General features: G+C 39.3%; 1 pseudogene; it reads right to left on the bottom strand.

The window, feature by feature from the left end:
- Positions 1–1,103: 1,103 nt before the first annotated feature.
- Positions 1,104–7,456, bottom strand: LOC141507853 (hydroxysteroid dehydrogenase-like protein 2; annotated as a pseudogene).
- Positions 7,457–8,058: the final 602 nt, after the last annotated feature.

Consider the following 8,058-nt stretch of genomic DNA (forward strand, 5'->3'; position numbering starts at 1 on the left):
TTAGATACTATTTATTATTTTAAGGTAAACTCCATTTATTCTTCACTTTCTAGTGTTTTTTAATAGGAATATCTGTTGTATTTTATCAAAGGCTTCTCAGTATCTATTGAGATAATCATAGGATTTCATTTGGTTTTGTTACCTTCTTATTTCTTTTTTTTTTTACACAGACCAGGTGATAATGTTAGTTTATTTCAGAGTATTTACATACTAACAATGAGCATTAGTTGATATACATTTAAATTGTTTTCCTGTAGGAATTTTATATCAACCAAGATAGTTAATAATAACAAAAAATTCCAGCATTTTAAATTTCATTAGATGATAACATTACTGATGATTGTCCTTAAAAAATATAACTATTTAGGGGTGGCTAGGTGGTGCAGTGGATAGAGCACTGGCCCTGGAGTCAGGAGCACCTGAGTTCAAACCTGGCCTCAGACACTCAACGATTACCCAGCTGTGTGGCCTTGTGCAAGCCACCCAACCCCATTTGCCCAGAAAAAAACTAAAAAAAATACCCAAAACAAAACAAAAATATAACTATTTAAAAATCCAAAACATTAGCAAAGATTTTCATTAATCCCAGGCTTTAAAAACTCCACAATTTTTAAACTAGCTTGCTCATAAGTATCTGAAATGAAGTTATAAAGATATCCAAGTTTTATGCACTGCAAAACAATTAATCCTGACAAAGAAAAGTTCTCTGCCCTGTACTTCATGGTAAAAGAAAATTCAGTCACCTGCTTTGGTAGATTCAGTTTTCTCTGCTAGGAATATGTAAGAAACAATGTGTTCTAAGGTTCCATTTAAGTAAGCTAGAACCATACTAGCCTTCTGTTTTGATTATCAAGTTATATGATTCACAGAGATAAATTTTTCACTAGGATAAACATGTTTCTTACAGCCAGGCAAAATAAAGTGAACAGTAGTATTTTAAACAATGATGTGTTTAATCTTCAAATACATATGGAATGAGAACTCTATTCCTAATACAATCTGGAGTTCATAGGAGTCATCAACCTTTCCACCTTGATTATATGGTCATAGAAGTTAAATTTTCACTAGGGTACACATGTTTCTTCATGATACAGACAGGCAAAACAAAGTGAACAGTAGTATTTTAAACAGCGACATGTTTAATCTTCAAGTGCATATGGAACAAGAACGCCATTCCTACTACAGTCTGGAGTTCGTCTGAGTCATCAACCTTTCCAACTTGATTGCTAGAGCCATGTTACCTTTAATCTTCAACTTCCCCAACATGAATGCCATTGTTGCCTTTAGTTTTCCTGCAAACATTTTTCCAAAATCACTAGTGGTCATGGTCATAACCACATCTACCGCTGCACTAGGCTATCCAGATCATCATTCCCACCGTCATTTTTAAGATCAAGGTACCAAGTTCCACCACCTTCACCAGAGAGTTCAAACACATAAACTGCCTGAGTAGCTTTCACAACATCTTCATTGAGAGTTGTCTTAAGAATTTTGAATTTTTCTTCAACGGCTGCAGAAGCTAACTTTGGTTGTTGTAGATATTATTTCCAATCTTTTGCTGGTGGAGTTGCGTCTTGTTGTTTTCCCATTTCCTTAGTAACCAATACAGGATATTCGTCCACAAAACTATCAGGTAATAAAGGGTGGCCTGGTTTAACTGCATAGACATCAACATTTTTCATTCCTTCTTCCTTTAACAGATTTTCATCAATAATAAAGTTGCCAGTGAAACTTTTTGGTTTACTGAATATGGGATATGCAGCACTGGCAATAATGTCAGCTTTTGTGCACTGGCTTTCAATACCAGATCCTCCAAGCACATCCATAGCAGCAGTATGTATGGCTGTTTTAGGCCACAAAGAATTGACAGCAATCTCACCTTTAAATTCTTCTGCCATTCCAAGTAAACACATGGACATAATGTATTTAGCAATAGTATAAGCGCAGTGTTGTTTGAACCAGATTGGATTCAGGTTTAGTGGTGGGCTGAGGTTTAGAATATGAGCAATTTTACTCCTTTTCAAATAAGGAATGCATGCTTTTGATGTAAGATAGGTTCCTCTAGTGTTGACACTCATCATCAAATCTACTGTCTTTGTAGGTGTTTCCAGTGTGTTGGTCAGGCTGATTGCACCAGCATTGTTTACCAAAATGTCAATTCCTAATTCGCACAGGGTAGAGTGCCAGGTTTGGAAAAAGGACTCTTCTTCTTGAGTCTAAATCGGGCCTCAGACAGTAGCTGTGTGATCCTGGGAAAGTCACTTAACTCTGTCTCAGTTTTCTCCTCTGTAAAGTGAACTCCAAACTTCTGTATAGCTTTCTCTACTGCATCATTTATTTTATTTGCATCTCTCACATCCACACTACATGGTAAGGCCTTTCTTCAGCAGCAGTAACGATGGTGCCTGGAAGGTTGGGATGGGCCTGGGTAGTCTTTGCAGCAGGGAGCGCGAGCCTGTGGTGGCAAGTTTTACATCATCATCCCAGTTCAGCGGGTCTTGTGACCTTTACGCGGGGAAAGGCGGCCGCGGGACCTATCCTTCAAGGTCCCATCCTCTTAGGTCCACCTTCATAATTTTTATCTCCCGCCGCTCTTAACCCGGGGGCCCCGAGCCGAGCCCCACTCGTTCCGAGGTCCAGAGCCCGACTCCTCCTTGCCCTTCTCCGGCCGCCGCCGCCGCTTCTGTTTCCACTTCCACCTGAGCTGGAGAACCTGCCCTGGTGGCCGCGGGTGCCCAGAGAACCTCCAGCGGCTCGCCACTGCCCCGCGCCGCACGCGGTTCCAAGGATGTACTCCCTTTATCACCGGTGCAAGCCGTGGCATTGGCAAAGCGATTGCACTGAAAGCTGCAAAAGATGGAGCAAATATCGTTGTTGCTTCTTATTTCTTTCCGAAGACTTTTATTCCCTTCTACATTTGCATGGTTTAATTTAACCCAAATGAAAAACTAGTTCTAGGACTATGTGCCTTTCCCCTTACAAGTTTGCTCTCTATCATCTTTCCCCTTCTATTCCACATTTATATGAGGTAATAATTCTTTTTTTTTCACTCCTTATACAGTTTTATTTTTTCAAGTCAAATGCAGTTAAGTGACTTGCCCAAGGTTACGCAGCTAGGTAATTATTACGTTTCTGAAGTCACATTTGAACTCAGTTCCTTGTGAATCCAGGACTGGTGCTCTATCCAGTGTGCCACCTAGCCACCCCACAGTTTTATTTTTTTATAAGAACCCAACCATACTCAGCACAATCCAAGTCTTTCCTTCCAAATGTTTAAATATGACAATATTTTCCAGTAAATGATGTAAACAATTGGACTTTATTGAGTCCCTTATACTTAATCTTTTAAAATTATCTTATATTTCTCTTGGATGTATTATGTCAAATTTTCCCTTAAGTTCTACGTTTTTGTCACAAAATCTGAAATTCTATGAGTTCATGAATTCTTTTTATTATTATTCAGTATTAAATTTAATTTTGTTAGGTAAACTGGTCTTCATCATAACACCAGTTCTTTTGTTCTATGGAATATAATATATCAATAATCTTTCAAGATAACATCTTATTGTGTAGTCCTTTAGTAGCTCCATGATACTTATATCATTTTTTCCTTGTTGATTCCAATATTTTTTCCCTTAGCCTGGGAGTTTTGAAACATGGGCATATTATTCCTGTAAGTTTTTTCTCTTGGGATCTCATTCAGTTGGCAATCCATGATGTTTTTTCCTATTTCTACTTTGTCTTCTACTGCTAGGACTTCAGGGCAATTTCCCTTGATTATTTTGGCAATATTACATCAAGAATCTTTTTTAATCATAATTTTGAAGTGGGGCAACTAGTCACGTATCATTTCTACTCAATCTATTCTCTAGATCAGTTGTTTTTTTTTCTGATGAGATATTTGACTTTTTCATCTTTTTAAAAATCTTTTTTCATTTTGTTTCATTTCTTGGTGTCTTAGTGGATAAAGCACCGGTCTTGGGGTCAGGAGTACCTGGGTTTAAATCCGGTCTCAGACACTTAACAATTACCTAGCTGTGTGGCCTTGAGCAAGCCACTTAACCCCATTTGCCTTGCAAAAACCTAAAAAAAAATTATCAAACTAATTTCTCTGTATCCCGATGATTAAAAAAAAATTAAAGGGAAAAGGATCTATATGCACACAAATATTTATAGCAGTATGCGAGTTTAAGCAAATTGAAATATATTGTATACAAAGTAGTAACAATTATGCAAGATGACATGTTGTGAATGATGTAGATATTCTCAGCAGTGAAATGAATGATATTTATTCATTTATTCTTATTTATTTTATTTTCATCAGCAGTTATTATAATCAAGTTGTCCCAGGGTATGGAGAATGATGCCCCAAAATGCATATTCTTCCTACTATTATTTTCTGAAGTCTGTTTTGGGGCCCAAACTTGAGCTCCCCTCTCCTCTCTTCTCCTAAGCCAAGACTAGAACCTCCAGCCACATTGTCCCACAAATTAAACTGCTCTCTGCTCCCCCAAGTAATTGCAAGTTTCAGCAATCCTTTCTGCTCCATAAATGAAACCCGGCTCTCTTTCAACTGCCCACAACTAAATAGGGTTCCTGCCCCTCATTGCTGCACTAGTCAGTTGTGGTCTAGCTCTTCTTCCTGGGGCAGTAGACTGAAATACATCTGTCCAGTCAGCACAACTCTGCTTGGTGACCCTCAACAATGGAAGGTCCTTCAATCATTACCTTCTCTCTACCTGACCCCCTCACCTCCACAAAAATGAAAGTTTATAAAGCTTAGGCTGCCTCTTTGAGGGCTTGTTGGAAGTTAAGGTTTTAGAGTTGGGCCTGAGATGTTTATACTTTAGTCCCTGCACATCAGATTTCTTCTGGGTTATTCTCAAATTATTTTAGGAGGGAATTTTATTTCCTGTTCGTTCATTGTGTTCCTCTGAGAACGTGTTATGGCTGTCTTAATTTTTTCTGAGGAGAGGAAAATTGGAAAGTCAAAAATTTTCTGACCTACTTTGCAATGCTTCCCATGATCCTCAGTTGATTTAGATTTATGTAAATGATCATTACTTTCAAGATGATAAGACTGCAAAATATACTAAATGTTGTGAACCATTGTAACTTACTATTATCATCATCACCTGATGCCTTTGAGCATCAGAAGGTTGTTTTCCTAAGTACCATGGGAGTGGGAGTAGATTAGAGACTGAAAAGGTATTTAAGCACTTTTATTCTGGTAAATAAATGGAGCACTTGGAGATCTTAATAGAGTACTTGTCTCCTTTGTAATCTTTGCCTCTCACCCCTCTAATGCTCATGGGGAAGATTGAGAGAGTCCAGGAAGTGGGACTCTACATATTGACACCTGAAGAGTGACTAAACATATGTAGGTTATCTGAGTAAAGTCCAGAAGAAGGACATAGCAGATACAAGCAAGAGAACCAGGCGACATCACAGAGCAGTAGACTCTTGAGAAGTTTACCATGGGGCTGATGTTAATGAATCTGGAATAAGTGAATGTGGAGGAAAGTGAAGGTAAAGTGAAAGTGCATTTGCCTCCACGGCCTGAGGCAGAAGAAATAAAGAAGTATTGTCAAGAATAGTCTGGGATCAGCCCTATAGCATTTAGGGAAGAGATTTCAGCAGTACAAATGGCCATGGAAAAAACAAAAGATCAGGGAGACAGTTCAATGGATTTAGGAACTGAGTTTCATTCATATCCTGTTATTGAGGAGCCAGATCCTTTTTAATCCAGGAAACCTTAGGAGAAGACATACGGTACTAGATATAAAAGCAGTGGGGGAATATGGAGCAAGATCACCTTTTGTCTAGCTACAATTGGATACTCTTTCTTAGTCTGTATCAATACCTAATGATTGAAAGGAGATAGAGCAAATTTCCTACCCAGACCATCTGTTTTTTGGATGATGGAGTTTCTAGAACAATGTAGACTGATGGCTTTGAAGCATGCACAAAGTTCCAATGCCACTACATATTATGAATAGTTAAGTGGCACAGGTCAATTTTTCCCCAATGCCGACCAACTATATTATGGGTTAGAGACATATGAAAGAACTGCTACCTGTGTAAAGCATGCTCGGGGACATATTCCAATACAAAATGATAAGAAAGAAGCATTTGCACTGATTGGACAAAGAAATGATGAGGCTTTTGTAGATTTCTTTGCCCAGTTACAGGAGACAGTAGGAAGAACTTTAGGAGATATAGTAGGAATAGATGCATTAATAAAACAATTAGCATGGGATAATTCAAATACTGATGCTGATAGTCAGAAAGCAATGATTGGCTTAAGAGGGCATGCCACCATTAACAAAAATGATTCAAAGATGTGAGTGACAGAGTAGGGTCACAAGTATATCATACAGAATTAAGGACAGAGGTATTTGCTAATATGCACATTAGAAATAAAGAGAAATGGAGTTGTTTTGTTTGTGGAAAAACTGGACATTTAAAGAAAAATTGTTGGAGTACCCAAGGAGCTAAACCTAGAAAGGTCAGGGCACATCATCCTGAAATTCCATGCCCAAAGTGCGAAAAGGCAGGACAGGAAACATCAGAATGTAAACAAGGAAATTTAAACAGATAAAGGGGCCCTCCCCCTGGGGCCCCTCAAAAACCAACATGGGGTATGACAGTTCAGGACCAGCAGGAGATGAAATGGAAAAACCAGTATGCAGATTTGGCAGCGAGCCAACCATATCAAACTACTGATGGGCAAAAGTGCTGGGAAATTCATGGTGCCTCCCCTTGCTTCTACTAAAGTACCTATTCACCCTTTACAGTTAATGGATGAGAAGTTTGCAATCATTTTGGCTCCACCTAATTCAGAGTATGCTCACATTATACCTTTAGTAAAGCATGAGTGGGGAAACTTTAATGCAATAATGAATGTTAATGATGATAGCTACATAAATAAGAACCAATGCATAACTCAGTTACCCGTTATTTTCAAGATCTGGTATAAATAGGATGGGAAGTGAGTTAAAAAAGGGGTCAAAAACAGAGAAACCACAATGAAATTATGTTTACAACTATGTTTTCTTCAGAAAAAACCTCTTTGTGTTATCCAAGTAGAAGCAATTGCTTTCCTAGGCTTGATCAACACTGGGGAAGATCAGACTGTGTTCCCCCCCCAAAAAACTGGCCACACCCTTGGCCTAAGCAAGTTGCTGATACTCATCTAGTAGGCATTGGAGGTAGACAGGAAACAGAAATTTCTTGTCAACCCTTGAAATGGAGAAAAGAAGATAAAGCAGAGACTGTCACTCCTTTCATAGTTGAAGAACTCCCTACAATATTATGGGGAAGAGATATAGCAATTATATCAATTAGGAGCTAGAATTAGCACAGATACTCTGATTGGGGCTGGAAAGTGGAGTCTCTGTGTGCAGAGGGACCTAGCTTCCTCAAGCAGCAGTCCACAGCTGAGTGTCAGCCCCATAGCCAGCAAAAGTGATAAGGAGTCAACATTGAACAATCAGCTGAAGTGGAAACTCCAAGGCAGTGCCTCAGGGGATGAAGCTTCATGCTCATCAGGAGTCCATACCAGCACAAAAAACTGGATGTGGAGTACCTGCTTGTTGCTCCTTTTGGACACAACTACGGGCCTGATTGCACTAAGCCTGTTAAGCACGATCCAAACCCATAACCCATGGGCAACTTTAGAAACTTCTCCTTATTGCCAGACCCCAAAGGCAGAGCCTGACATTGATGCACACTTTGAGGCAGACCTTGACACAGATGATGAGTTTCACTCAGGAAACTACAAGTTTCACTTTTCAGTCTACAGTCCCCAGGTTTCAAGATTGGAGATCCTTGTTCGAGCAGGAAAGGGTTGTGAAATGCAGGCTTCCTGTGTTCAGAGTGAAAGTGTCCTCACATGCTTTTGGACTGATTGTTTTGGTGATGGCTACTATTCATAAGGTGCAGTAACTCTAAGTTGGACCAGTATTAACCCCTTAGGTGATTTCAAAGGCTGTCTCTCATTCTCTGCCCTTCCCACCCTCTGTAGAGGGAGGGGAGAGGGAGAAAGACCCTTCCAAA

The sequence above is a fragment of the Macrotis lagotis genome, chromosome 1 (genome assembly GCF_037893015.1).
Source record: "Macrotis lagotis isolate mMagLag1 chromosome 1, bilby.v1.9.chrom.fasta, whole genome shotgun sequence".
NCBI classification, from domain to species: Eukaryota; Metazoa; Chordata; class Mammalia; order Peramelemorphia; family Peramelidae; genus Macrotis; species Macrotis lagotis.